Below are 15,134 nucleotides of genomic sequence, written 5' to 3'. Positions count from 1 at the left end.
CCCAGAGGGGGCTTTGAACCCATGTGGCTGCTGGATGGGCCTCTCTTGCTTGCAGTTGTAGACTCTTTTGGTTCCTTAGTATGGTGGTTGCTTATCCTCACCTTTTTGGAAGTTGTTCTGGATGAGTCCTATGAACTGGAGAGTAGGTATTGCAATTCCACTGAGGCTCAGGGTCCAGCTGGCACATGGACAGCCCAAAGATTCAAGTCTCTCTGATGTAGACCTATCAACTCCAGCACCAAAGTTTTCCCTTGGGCTCCTCAGTATGTTTTTAAAAATACTAGAGAATCAAATGAAAATAGACCTTAGATCCCAAAAACCTTTATCATTTCAATGTGAAATTTAGACTTTCAGTCACAAATAAGTATTACTTTTATAAACAGTAGATAAGGCCTTATACAACCTATAAATTGGTCCAATAATTGAAAAGATGGATTAAAGCAAAGAATCATAAAAATGCTTATAATTAAACCTTTTGTTTTAACATAATATATAAATGTATATTCAGTCAATAGTCTTTTTAGATCAAGGCCTTCCTCAAATTAGGAGTCTACTGATTGGAATGCAGCATTGTCTTTACATGCAGTTATGTATTATCAAATATTTCCCTTTTTTTTCCCTTTGGAGAAGAACAAGAACTCAAAGATGCTTGCAATATGATCTGAACACAGAATTATTAAAGATTTTCAGGGTTTTCCCACAAAAGTCCCATCTCACTTAACTTCATTTTTAAGAGGCTAGTGATAAAAACTATGTTTTCAACAAGTTTTCAGGGAACAATCATTATCATTTTATAGTCATATTTCATCAGTTGACAAAATATTATATTAATTTCCAAAATTATACCAACAAGTATCACTGGCTTAGACAGCTTTGAAAACAACACAACTGATATTTTAAAGCATAAACCTCAACTATTAAGAGCAGAAGTGGCTTGGGTTAGCCTACCTGCTGCAAACATTCCATCTGTTTTAAAAAGGAAATGTACTTTGGGTTAATTCAGTGATTTGTTTAAGTGGAGAGCAATTCAGAGAGTTTCCTCTCCAGTTCAAATCAAATAGCTTCCTCAAGTATATAAATCACAGGTAACTCTACATCTGACAGATGTCATTACCAGAAATTAGCTGCATTTGGGCTAATATTGAATGTATACATTATTTGTTAACCAAAACTGTTTTTAGCTTATGTGCATAGTACCTTGTATGAGATAGAATGGCATGCTTTTTAAGAGCTATATTTCAAGATACTCCCTAATACAAGTTTTCTTCAATATCATGACGATCTTCCCTGTCCCATGAGTGTCTTAGCTAACTGAAGGTGTAAAAGATTTAAATGAATAAAAGTGAAGTCATCTTAATAAAATCTTTGTTCTCTAGTTTTTGTAGAAATGATAGAATTGGACTGGAATGAACATCTAGCCCAAAAAAGGGACTTCAGGGTTTTTCAAATGTTAAACATAAATTTAAATTTTAAAAATATATTCTTAATTATTTATAAGATGTAATAAAAATAACATGCATATTCAAGCACTTTATACCAAATTATAACACATTAGGGATCATGAAACAAAAATAAACTGTGCTGCTGGTTTGTATTATTATGGACTGCTGAATAAAGCTACCCTACTAATTTTCATGTAGATACTTGAGCACCTTTTGTGTATGCTTTTTTATTTTTAAGTTTGTCACTGATCTTTTAAAAAACCTAGGCCTCTTATTATATATCTGCTGCAGCATATGTTCAATGTAGGTCCTATTGAAGAAATGCAGACAAGACATAGGGACATCTTCCTACCATGTATCCTCATCGCACCTCAGCAGTTTTGCAATGTCAAATTAAAGTGATACTATTGTATTATACAAACTCTCCCTGCTCAAGTTAAGTTTTGGATAATTCTTGCCTTTTTTTTTTTAATTCATAACCAGAAACTTGCAAAGATTAGATGAAGTTAGCCATTCCGTTTTGAAAACAAGATTTTCTTTACTCCTCCTTCAAATTTCTGGACCATTTTAACTGTAGAGATCTTAGGTCTTCATATTACCAAATTAGCTATTTAAATAAAAAGAAACACAACTATTGCCATTTGCAATAGTTTATCTGTAGTAATCAGAATTTTCTCAATAATGTAAAACCAAAACAAAATACAGAAATAAATCTGTTGATGAAGATGATTTAAAGTTGTAACTGTCGGGAAACGGACTTTGGCCCAGTGGTTGGGGCATCCGTCTACCATATGGGAGGTCCGCGGTTCAAACCCCGGGCCTCCTTGACCCGTGTGGAGCTGGCCATGCGCAGTGCTGATGCGCGCAAGGAGTGCCGTGCCACGCAAGGGTGTCCCCCGCGTGGGGGAGCCCCACGCGCAAGGAGTGCGCCCGTGAGGCAAGCCGCCCAGCGTGAAAAGAAAGTGCAGCCTGCCCAGGAATGGCGCCGCCCACACTTTCCGTGCCACTGACGACAACAGAAGCAGACAAAGAGACAAGATGCAGCAAATAGACACCAAGAACAGACAACCAGGGGAGGGGGGGAAATTAAATAAATAAATAAATAAATCTTTTTTTTAAAAAAAAGTTGTAACTGTCATCCATATCCCCTGATTTCATATTTTTTATTCTTCAAAATAGTCATTTATTCTTATTGATGGATTTTAATAAGTAATTATTTTAATTTGATCTTAGATGAATTTTTACTGACCTCTCTTTTTACATCATGGATGTCCATTTAGATTGTATTAGACAAAAGAGAACTGCTAAAATAAGTTGAAAACCACTGATGTGGTTAAATCCCTGAATTTTACAAATAAAGACTTTAAAACCTAGTTTAAGTGGTTTGCTTAAAGTTATAGAGCTATCAAATTAAAGAAACAAAATCTCCTACTTTCTATGATTCATTTTCATAGTTTCTATAATATATCTTGTTCGTATCATGCCATTTAACCCTTAATGAGATAGTTTTCATATAGACAGTCATTTATTCAACAAGAAATTGTTGAGAGTCCTCCATGTACCTGGCACACCTTTATGCACTGGGGACATCCATGAGTGTGGAAACTGTGCTAAAAAATAAAATAAGAAAAGTAGATTCTATTCAGCCTCCTTTGAATTTTGACAGAATACACACCTGCAATTAAACACCTTGTGTGCCTGTGTTTGTGTGTATGTACACATGTTAGGCGGTTTTAACATTAGGAAAAAAATTTTTATTGTGGCTATATCTTAGGGAAGTAAAAACCATTCTTTGGTGTTTTGAAAGGTGAGACAAAAGCAAATGAACACTCTAACTTGAAGCACATTGTTTCCATACCATGTACCTGGTAATATGTTTAGCAGCCACAAGCACAAAGATGAATGGAATGAAGAAGATGTGTACACTGAAGCAGAGTCTAGGGGGTATACAAGCATGAAGTTGTGAACTGGTCTGGCATTTCCAACGAAGTTCATTGCAGCACGATACTAAGGGGGTCTTGAAAGGAGTAGTGAGTGGACATTTTAGGCCTGGTTAGATGATTGAAGAACAAAAGTTATAAAATGTGAGAACGTTCTCTTTTTGTGCCCTAGGTATTCCTTATGATTCTCTCATTTCTTTTCCTAAGTGTTAAGGTGCTTAAGAGCAGGAAGCGTATTTCATACTTTCTATCTTACAGTGACTAGCACAGTGCTAAGCATGGCCAGGGCTCCATGTATACTTACTGGTTAATTGTTCTCATCATTCACTCAACAAATATTTTTTGGCTCCAATAGGTGTAAGGTTCTGTACTTGTGCAATGAGAGATAAAAGAGATGTGATACAAAGCCAGCCTTCAAAGAGCTATTGAACCCAAAGGGGGAAAAAAATAGTAGGGATTTTATCTGTTGTGATAACTGCTGGATTCATGCGCTATGGAGCTTACATTCTTACCAGGGGAGACAGACAATAATAGGGTAAATAGTGAAATGTATAGTATGTTAGTGATAAATACTAAAGAGAACAAAATAAAGTAGGACAAGTGTATATAAAGTATCAGAGAGGAGAAGAGAAAATAAAGTTTCTTAATTTCTCTTGCCTCAATTTCAGAAAGAAAATACAATAAGATTAAAAATGTTAATATATATATACTATGTATAAAGTCCTCAGCATAGTTCCTAGAAGATGGTAAGATAAATATTAGCTAATATTATTTATACATTTGGCTAAAATAAATTCAGCGCAGTAGCCATTTTATTTCATTTTTATTACTTGTGGACTTTTAAAAATTAAAATATATACTTTCTTTTGTTCTACTATATCTTTAAGCTGACTCCCTCACCCATGTCTTGTTCCTTATAGCTTCTACTTCAATGCACTCACATCTAATATTACTTTCTTACTGAAGTGAATTGTTGTTCTTTAATATTACTTCTCCTCGAAAACAATATTTCCTTATCTTGATGCTGGGTCATCATTTTCTATTTCAGGCGTCAGGCATCAGGCAGACATCCAGATATTTCTGTGGAAAATATTTAATGTTTCATCACTTATCGCATCTCAACATTAAGAAGTCTGACAAAATGAGGGCTTTATGCTCGCTTACCAGCTAAAAATGAGTACAGTTTTGGAACTGTTATTAACAGACAGAAATGTAAAATCTTCAATAGTAATCTTTCGGAACTAAGATCATTTGCATGGGTTAGGTGAAGTTGCAGGTCTTTTACTGTTTTTTGCCTACCTAACCTCTATGAATCCTTCTTTCCCTTCCCCCTCTTTTCTCTGATCCTAGAAAATTAGATTACCACTTTTTGCTCATTTAGTACTCCATACTTAGCCCTATCATAGCCAGACTCATTTGATTTATAATTACCTGTTTACCTGAATGACTGACCTCCACCCTCCACCCTCTACCCCAAGGCAGTAAGCTTCTTGAGATGGCAACTGTGCTCTCCTTGTGTTTAGATCCCCAGTATTCATCACAGTGTCTCACATAAAGGAGGTCCTCAGTAAGTACTTAAAACATTAAATGTAATGTCTGGAGTGCCTTTCGTTTATCAGGATTATAGAAACGTAAGCATTTAACCTTGATCTCATATCCCTTGGTTGTTCCTTTGTCTCTCCTGGCTGCTTTCTGGGAAAGAATGCTGCTCAAGCATGCTGCCACATTCCACCCTACAAATTCTCCTGTCCTGCTCTGGCTCAAAATCATTTCTAGTTTTCTAGTAAATAATGTGTAGCTAGAGGAAGATCTCACACACACACACACACACACACACACACACAAAGATAGGTTGGTTGTCAGGGAAGACCACAAGGTGGGGTAGTACCCTGTGGAGTAACTGTGGTCCAAGACCTGTTCCTTAGCTCTTCCTAGTAAAAAACTTGATTTTGTCTTTGCCCTCGAAGGTGATGGTCATCTTGGAGTCTGATACAAACCATCTATATTTACAAGAGATTACCTTATATACCAGATGACCTACTCATTAATTTATTCATTCAGTCATTCATGCCTGCTATCCAGGTTATTAACTTATTGATATCAATACCAGTGAGATCCTTCTGACAACCAGAAGGTTGTCTGATGACTGTGGAAACAGGGCAAAATGAGTAAAACTGTCCCAAGGATTATTTTATTCAAGCTGAGAAAGAACCTGGTGAACTGTCCTTTACCTACCAGAGAGTATGGCAGTGTCTCCCTGGTGGCTTGAAAAACATAGAGTTAGGGGAATAGTAAGATCTTAAGTAGATCTTTAAGGGTACATAATTTTTTTCCCCTTATTTACAAAAACAGAACAATTTTAAAACCTAGAAAATAAAGAGAACATCAATGGCATTTTATAATTACTAATTATTACTGTACAATTTGGTTCTGTAATTACTTGATCTCAAAATGAATTCCTGAGATAATGATAATGTGATATTGCCAATGATGGTGATTAGGGAAGAAGGAATGGTAGCAGATTGAAATTGAGTGGGAGTTCTCTGTACTCTGTACCTCCTCTAATTCAAGAATCACCCCAGTTTGAAGGTGCTCTTCTTCAGGGTGAATTTCATAAAGAAGGTTAACTGTGTACTTAGGGTTTTAGTTGGCCTACTTGTGCTTCTGCACAAACAGCACTGCATGATGATCTACTGAGAGTGCTTTGTCAACACTTAGGAAGTGTAGATTAAGTGACCATTTAAAAAAAATAAGTTGTACCTCTTGTCAAGGGCTACAGTGAGTCCTTCGTGCCTTATATCAAGGTCCTTTCTTAGTCCAGAGGTTGGAAACCCAAGTGCCTACAGAGGCCAGGCTGGTGGGAATGAACCAGGAAGCCACTGCAGTGACCTAGAGAGCCAAGTCCTTTCTGGAGGAGTGGCAGATAATGGAGAGTTAGCTGCTCCATTCCAGATAATTGTTACAAGGCAGGAATCTTGACCTAGTGTTACCACATTGTCCAATTTTTCAGGTAAAGGAGGATATTAAATTTTCAGGTGAAATCTTTTTTTGTCAACTAATAGCCTTTTATTGTTAATTTCAAATCATGTGCAAGCCAAACAACACTTCTGTGAGTGGGATCTGACCCAGAGTCATCTAGTTTGTAATGTTGGTGTTATGTTTTACTTACCTATTTATTAAATTAGAGACATTACTTTTCTACAGATTTGCTTTTCTTCAAAACATTCTCTAAAACACTCTATGTCTGATTTTTGGTATTAAAACTCTCTTTCTCTTCAGCCTGGGTACTTTGTGCACATGTTTTTTGTTTTTGGTTTTGGTTTTTTTTTTGACTGCTGCATTTTCTCTGCCACCCTCACCATTGCAGTGAGCAGTCCAAAGCTAAATTGAGACACTTTTTATATATCACTGCTAAATATCCATAGGCATTAGTACTTAACTAATATTATACCTGATGTATAAACTACATAGCAAAAGATCATTTATTTCATGGGACATGGAGATTTTATGATCTTGGGCTCCCCTTTCCAGAATCCACGCAGAGATGATCTCCTTCTCTTGTTTTTCGAGCATCCTTACCAGACAATTGATTAACTCTGTTCTCTTTTACACTTAATCATGTTTGCTGGAGATGTCATTTGGACCTGAGTGTTCCCAGATGTTTATACATATTTAGAGACAATATCCTTGAGTGAGTTTATTCAATGGTTGAGAAGCTTTACTATTTTCACTTTCAGAGTAACCTCGTTTTCAAGGTCTGAAGGGCACATTACCACAAGATAGTACTGGTTACTCTAGTTGGGAAATTTTCATCTACTGCCAGGTGAATTGAAAACTAATAAACATTTTTAAAGCAAAAGAGTATATATACAATTTAGTTATATCATTGTATTACACAACCCCAAATGGGTATTATCCACGATGATTTTCATTCTCATGGAACATTTTTGGAAAATACGGTAAGGTACATCAGTTTTATCATTGGACCGGCGTATGTTGAGCTGTATCTTGATTAGCAACATATCAGTAATGCATGGATAAAATATGAAAATCCTTCCAACTTGCTTGGTGCACTCTTAAATAAATTATGAAAATGCAGAAAAGGGTTATTTTATCAATGTTCCCCATGAGAAACTTCACTATACTACAGAAAAGCAAAACTGAAGTATGCTGTTGGCTAATATACAGAAATAAATCTGAGTACAGGGAAGCGGACTTGGCCCAGTGGTTAGGGCGTCCATCTACCACATGGGAGGTCCACGGTTCAAACCCCGGGCCTCCTTGACCCGTGTGGAGCTGGCCCATGTGCAGTGCTGATGCACGCAAGGAGTACCGTGCCACGCAGGGGTGTTCTCCACATAGGGGAGCCCCACGCACAAGGAGTGCACCCTGTAAGGAGAGACGCCCAGTGCAAAAGAAAGTGCAGCCTGCCCAGGAATGACACCATTTTCCCTTAAAATATCCATTCCTTTTCCTTCACATGATTACATATAAATGAGCTTTCTGTTTGGTTTTGCCATCCTATATGATATCAAAGAAAAAGCAATCTAAACAGAAAACTTCAAGTAAAAGATTCCCTTTGTGTCTTTAAAAATATATAAAGAAGTAGAAAGGGAGGGTCTGTATGCGTATGTAGAAAATGCTTACTACATGTGCTTTTCTTAAAAGCTAAAAAATGATCACCAGCTCTCAAATACATATCCTTAAAAAGAATCTAGAGAATTGTTTTAAAAATAGTAATAGGCCACACCAGAACATCTTTGAACTAACTGTTGTACTCAGATTTTTTTTTTTTTGAGATTTATTTATTTCTCCCCGCCCTGGCCCCCAACCCCAACCCCTGCCCCAGTTGTCTGTTCTCTGTGTCTGTTTACTGCGTGTTCTTCTTTGTCAGCTTCTGTTGTTGTCAGCAGCACGGGAATCTGTGTTTCTTTTTGTTGCATCATCTTGTTGTGTCAGCTGTCTGTGTGTGTGGTGCCATTCTTGGGCAGGCTGGACTTTCTTTCTCCCTCGGCAGCTTTCCTTACAGGGTGCACTCCTTGCGCGTGGGGCTTTCCTACGTGGGGGACACCCCTGCATGGCACGGCACTCCTTGTGCATTAGCACTGCATATGGGCCAGCTCTACACGGGTCAAGGAGGTCCTGGGTTTGAACCGTGTACCTCCCATGTGGTAGGCAGACTCTATCCATTGAGCCAAGTCCACTTCCCCCAGAGCTTGCACTCTTAAGCAGTAATGTTACATAGCTCTTGATACTCTCAATTATTTAAGTAAAACCTGTTTTAGACTTTGAGACTGTTTCCAGTATAGTATTTGGCTATTTGAAATAATATTCCTGATTCTGTGATTTGGCAGTTTAGGCTAGGCTCAGCTGGGACAGCTCATCCCTGTTCCACATGGTATTGTCTGGGCTCACTCATATGCCTGGGGCCTCAGCTGGACTGGCTGGAATTTACCGTAGGACTTTCCCTCCACATAGTCTTTAATCCTGAAGGGATCTAGTTTAGGTTTTTCACATGGCAGTGGTGATCCAAGAAAACTGGGCTGGAAGATGCAAGTCCTCTTGAAGTTTAGGCTCAGAACTTGAACAGTATCACATGTCGCTTGCATTCCTTTGTCAAAACATCCCCATTCAAGGTGAAGTAATAGAAACCACTACTTGATGGAAACAGCTGCAAAGTATTTGTGGTCACTTGCAATCTACCACTGTCAGCATTAGTGCTCTGAAGGCTTCCAAGCACCTAGAACCTGTTAGTTGTTGAACTTAGCAAGAAATAACCTGATGTAAACATTCCTGACCATAGGTAAGCATGGGCCAGAATGATTGTTACCTTAACTCAGAGGCCTGGCCTCACTCTCAGGAGCCTATCCCTATCCCTATAAAGTTTGTGAAAAGTGTAGACTTTCTTCCTGAATGTGATTCCTATGCTCAAGTTGTGAGCGTTTGCACTCCTGTGCACTGAAACAGTAAGGACATCTGGAGTTAAGGAGCTTCAGTTATCAAGTTAGGAAGGATGTGCTTAGGGTATCTCAATGCAACTGTCTAAAACAAATGTAAAAATATGCTGAGGATAGTTTGGAGTAATTGGAGCCTGGCAAAGGTATTGGGTCTCTTATAAAGGATGTATCTGAGAGGTATATTTTAGAAGAGGTGACTTGCACAGTGAAGATAAGAACCAAATGGAAACAATAACAAGAGAGAATATTGGGCTAATCTATTAGAAGGTCTTAAGAAAAATGAACAAAGATGTAACTGCAAGATATGTACACTCATACGTAAAAATGGCATAACACGAATATGTAGGTAAAAGGTGAAACATGGGAGAAGGTTGAATGGGGAGGCTAGCTACATGCTGTATGTAAAGGAACTGTTTGAGCAATTGATATGCAGGTGAAAGATAATTGGAAAGGGAAAAAATGTCATTTAGGGTTACTCTAGCAAGCATAATTTAACTATTAATTGGCACATTTTATAAGGATGGAAAGAGTATATTATTACCCAATCAAATGATAATTATGTTGTAGCCACTCAGATATTACTCTCCAAAATCTTATTGTTGATGTTATTTTTTAATCCAATCATATATTTTGTAATGTTTATTGTTTTGGAGTTTAAGTATAGAGGCGTGTCTTGTGTGGGACTTACCAACTGGAGAATATGAGGCATTTGCTTTCACAAATATAGGAATGGAATGAAATGGACTGTTCTTTTATCTTTAAGTTTTTCATAAGCTAGTAATCATAGTATAAAGAATATAAATGATGACTTAGAGTTAAGTAGCATATTAAATAAATATTGGTGTTTTATCTAATTTATATAGTTTTACCTTGATAAAACTAATTAATTCACTGAGTGTAAATTCTGTCTCAAGTTGTATCCAAGTATCCTCGCTGAGCACGAGATGAATGTGTGATGTCATTATAAACATTTTTAAAGATTTATTCATAATACCACGATTCAAAATCAATTCATTATTTTTACTATTCAGGTTTGATGTTATTCAGAAGGTCTTGTGGTATTTGACATTATTCAGAAGGATTTATGTAGAACAGCTATTTACTTATTTTTATGGTATCATATTCTCTGCTTTATTAATTAACATCCTGTTGAAACGTAAGTTTAACTTTATATTGTTACATTCACTTATTTAATGGTTCCTAATAATCCAATTGGAATATTTATATAAACCACTTAAAACACTCATGCATATTACCAATAAAGTATAAAGTTTCATATTCATTTTCTTAGAAACTATCACACAGAAATTAGTATTCATACTGTGAGATCATTAGGGGCAAATCTAGAGCAAAGTGTCCTTTTTATAATTTGCCAATAGCCATACTCACTGGCTTCTTTTAAAAACCTCTCTTTCATTTTAGACACATACATTGCTAAAATTCTATGGGCTTTCATGGTAAAAATAAGACTATAAAACTATTTTAACTAATTAGAATATGCATTTATTCAGGAAATATTTAAGCACCTACTGTATGCCAGTTCCTGTACCAGCAATTGGGAATATAGGAAGGACCTAGACCCTCCTCTGAGGGTGTTTACATTCCTGTGGGGAGAGAGAGTCAATAAACAAGTAAATAAATGAGTTTTTAGAATTCATTTAACAATAAGAGATATCAATGAATGAACAATCAGCTTGTTAGAGAGGGCCTAATGTTTACATTAGTTGATCAGGGACACCCTTTCTGAAGGGTAATACCTAATTTCAGCTCTGAATGGCCAAAAGAAGGCTACTCTGCAAAGATTAAAATCAAGTCACCTAAAAGCCAATTTGCTTAGAGATTAATTTGCATATTAAAAGGAAGCAGAAAGAGGAAAACATTTGTAGACTTGTGGCTGATATTCCCTTTAGAACATACACACAGACATAAAAAACCACACTTTTTGAACTTTATGCTACATAGCTGTGAAATAAATTTAAATCACATCTTAGGTATAAGATTCATTCTGGATCCTTATTATTAGTAAGCTTGAGGTGCCTTTAATATCACATTATCTTCTCTGTTAAGCCTGTGTCTACTGGGCTTAAACCAAAACATAAAAACAGGTGGGTCATAATAGAATGTTTTGGGGAGATAATAAAAAGATGTAGAATAAATACTTATTAAAAATATAATAATATTAAACTATTGAATTCGTAGAACAGGAAAAACTTTTTTTTTCTAAAATACAAACTATAAAAATAAGGCTTGATGAAATCTTGGGTGGTGAGTTTAAACAGAGGATAAAATTATCAAATTCTTTGGGACAAGTAGAATATTTTTTCTGTTTAGCAAAAAAGGGTCTGGAGGAGATCAGATGTGACTCAAGCAGTTGAGTGCCTCCTAAAGAAGACAAACAAACAAGCAGACAACAAGCAGGCATCTAGCAAAAATGAGCAAAAACAACAGACAATGAGCAAAAACAACAGACAATGAGCAAAAACAAAAATGAGCAGGGAGCAGATGTGGCTCAAGCAGTTGAGCACCCACTTCCCACATGGAAGGTCCCAGGTTCAATTCCCAGTGCCTCATAAAGAAAAAAAAATAGACAACAAGCAAATAACAATGAGTACAAACAATGAGCAAAAACAGTGAGCAAACAGGCAAGGGAGCCATGGCGGGGAGCAGGGAATGTATCTGGATTTCAAAAATTTGAGAAACATGGCCTGAAATGTTTCCCTAAATCTACCCTCCTGGCACTTTAAGAAGTAGTCCAATGACTCTAAAATTTTGCATTTTTATTTTGACAAACAATTCAAAGTGAATTATCAAAATGGACATAGACTGATACACAGAAATATATATTTTGTATTTGTTTGTAATTGTGAAAATTGGAGAGAAAATCTATGTCCCACAAAAGCAACAATGGAATTCTATCCAACAATTGAAAGTTGTATTTTGGAAAAAAATTTAATGCCATGGTAAAATGCTCAAGAAGAAAATAACTACAATATGGTAATGATTTAATATTTAAAGAAAAAGACATATTTATACACAGAAAAAGTTGGAATCAGTACAACCACTCTGTAAAGCAATTTGACATTGTCTATAAAGTTGAAAATGTGCAGACATTACAACTCAACATTATTATGATTGATTTACCAATAATAGTCGTATAATCATGATAGAATACTATTCCAATGTTAAAAATTAATGAGTTGGAGTATCTACAAGAGAGAGCACTCTCAAAACAATCTTGAGGTTTAAAAAGCAAGTTGCAGAGTGATATATAATGTATAATAGCATTATGTAAAATTTAAAAACACATGACAATACCAAATACTTGTGCTTAAACATACAGGTAATAAAAACATGACCTGGAAGGATACAGACCAGAAATATGATGGTAGTTACCTCTGGGGCAGAAGGGAAGAGAATGAGGCTGAAAAGGGAAGGGCGGTGAGGGAGAATAGTGCTCTATATACCTTCATCTTTAATGAAGCCTCAAGCCTTTCGTTGTTAAAAAAAAAAAAAGCAAAAATGAATAAATGCTTACATTGTGAATTTGAAGTCGTGGTACATTGTTGTTTATTATATTTCACCCTTATTTTGAGTTTATGTGTGCTTTTTTTTTTAAAGGCTTATTTATTTATTCCCCCCATGCTACTGCTCTCTGCTCTCTGTGTCCATTCACTGTGCATTCTTCTGTGTCTGCTTGTCTTCTCTTTAGGTAGCACCGGGCACCGATCCCAGGACCGTCTGGATTGGGAGAGAGGTGCTCAATTTCCTGCACCACCTCAGCTCCCTGGTCTACCGTGTCTCTTGTCTCTCCTCTCTGTTTCTTTTTGTTGCATCATCTTGCTGTGCAAACTCTCCCTGTGGGCCAGCACTCCTCTCAGGCCAGCTCACCACAGGGGCCAGCTTGCCTTCACAAGAAGGCCCCCGGAATTGACCCTGTAAACCTCCTTCATGGTAGACAGGAGCCCAGTCTCTTGAGCCACATCCACTTCCCTGTGTGTACTTTTAATTTAAAGAAAATACATCAGCGTTTGCAGTGGTTGTTATTCAGCAGCGAGATTACAGACAAATTTTTATTTTCTCCTTCAAACTTCTCTATATTTTCCACATTACAAAATGTATGTTATAATCAGGAAAACAGTGCCATTTACAGATAAAAAATGATATCTAGATAATTACAGGATAGTAACTGGACCTCTGCTCTATGAGGAATTCCTAAGGCCTTTATGTTTGAACTGCCCCTGGAAGGCTGAGGTATCAGCAAAAAAAGGATAACCCCCACAGACAAAAAGAAGTAGAGTGCTGGCTGCCTGCATAGTATGGAGGTATAAACCCAGCATGTCCTGGGATAGGGAGCAGTTTCACTTAAGCCAGAGGCTCTCAAACTTGAGCGTGCATGAGAATCACTTAGAGGACCTCTTAAAACACAGACTTCCCCCCAAAGTTTCTGATTCAATTTGTCTTTGTTAGGCCTGTGAATTTACATCTTTAACAAGTTCCCAGGTGTTACCGATGCTAATGATGCTTGTGCCAGGACCATGTTTTGAGAACTGCTGGTCTAAGCCAGACCAGGCCATCAGATATTTGTATTTATGATTACTAAAATATGAAGGAGACATTTGGCAGGAATCACTCCAATGTTATTACCTGGCAGATCCACAAATGGCTTAACGAAGGGAGCCAGCCAGTCTCGGCAAAGTTGGAGCCACATGCAATGGCAGGCGGACAAAAAATAGGCATCAAATGGTCAGAAAGCTCAAAGTAGGGAAAGTGGGAGCAGGTCCAGTCTAATAATCAGAGATCACTGAAAAATTTCATTTGGAAAACCAAGTTAATAAAAGGGCATGAAAAGAGACTGTTTAAAAAAAACAGATTTAGTTGTGCCACGGTCTCTTGCAACTTGACAAAACTGGGAGTTCAGGATGGCACAAAATTCATCTCTCAAATCTTGCATTAGCACTTGGAAATATCTTAAGAACAAGGACTTCCCCTTCCTTTCTTCTTCTTCTTGTCTCTCCCTCCCTCCTTCCCTCTTTCTTTTCTGTCCTTCCACATTAAGCACCTCCTCAGGGTCCCACTTACACTGGCTTTGGGTAAAACATGACCTTACCATCTCTGTACTTCCACCACCTAGCACAGTACCTAGTATATAGAAGATGCCTACTAAATGTTGAATGAAACATGTCTAAGCACATACATGAACACCAGGAGTCATGATTAAAGGTGCAGTGAATGGAAGACAGAAATAGTACTTTATGCCTGCCGGTGGGTCATTTCTATGAGAAGAATAAACAGTGGTGTGGGCCCAGCAAAGCAAATTACCAGTTTAGAAACCCCAAGACTATTACTTGGCACATTTCTGTTATTCTTAGACTTTTCCTCAGTAGGGTTTTGCTCTTTTTCTTCCATTGCCTGCCAGCATTTCTCACAACCATACCCACGTGACTGGTTTTCAGGTAAATGAGTATATGCTGCATTAAAACATCCTTAACTTGTCTGCAAATAAGGCATCTGTCAATCTCCTGCTTTCCCAATGAGAAGATCCAAGAAAAAAGTTTAGGGCCAACTTGAATATGTACAAGTCTAGAAATGTACATTAAGTATTTATGTGACTGTTGTTTTAATTTGTTGATTAGGTTATACATGCATATTTTAAAACATATTATCTAAAATAATATATTTTTCCATTTAGATTTTATAAAACAGGTTTGATTCCAGAGCATATCATCTTCACTTTAATATAAGCTGTTTGAGGTATAGCATTTTTTAAAAATCTCTGGATAATGCTGTCACTGGAA

The 15,134-nt window shown here is 37.0% G+C and overlaps 1 protein-coding gene across 20 annotated transcripts in view; it reads left to right on the top strand.

The window, feature by feature from the left end:
* MBD5 (methyl-CpG binding domain protein 5) overlaps positions 1-15,134 on the top strand; it is a 438,647-nt gene that overhangs the window by 366,985 nt on the left and 56,528 nt on the right. The gene's annotated exons all lie outside the window — the stretch shown is intronic.

Source organism: Dasypus novemcinctus, chromosome 7, assembly GCF_030445035.2.
Source record: "Dasypus novemcinctus isolate mDasNov1 chromosome 7, mDasNov1.1.hap2, whole genome shotgun sequence".
NCBI lineage: Eukaryota > Metazoa > Chordata > Mammalia > Cingulata > Dasypodidae > Dasypus > Dasypus novemcinctus.
Note: the sequence above shows the minus strand (reverse complement) of the source record. Positions and strands in the feature narration are given on the sequence as shown.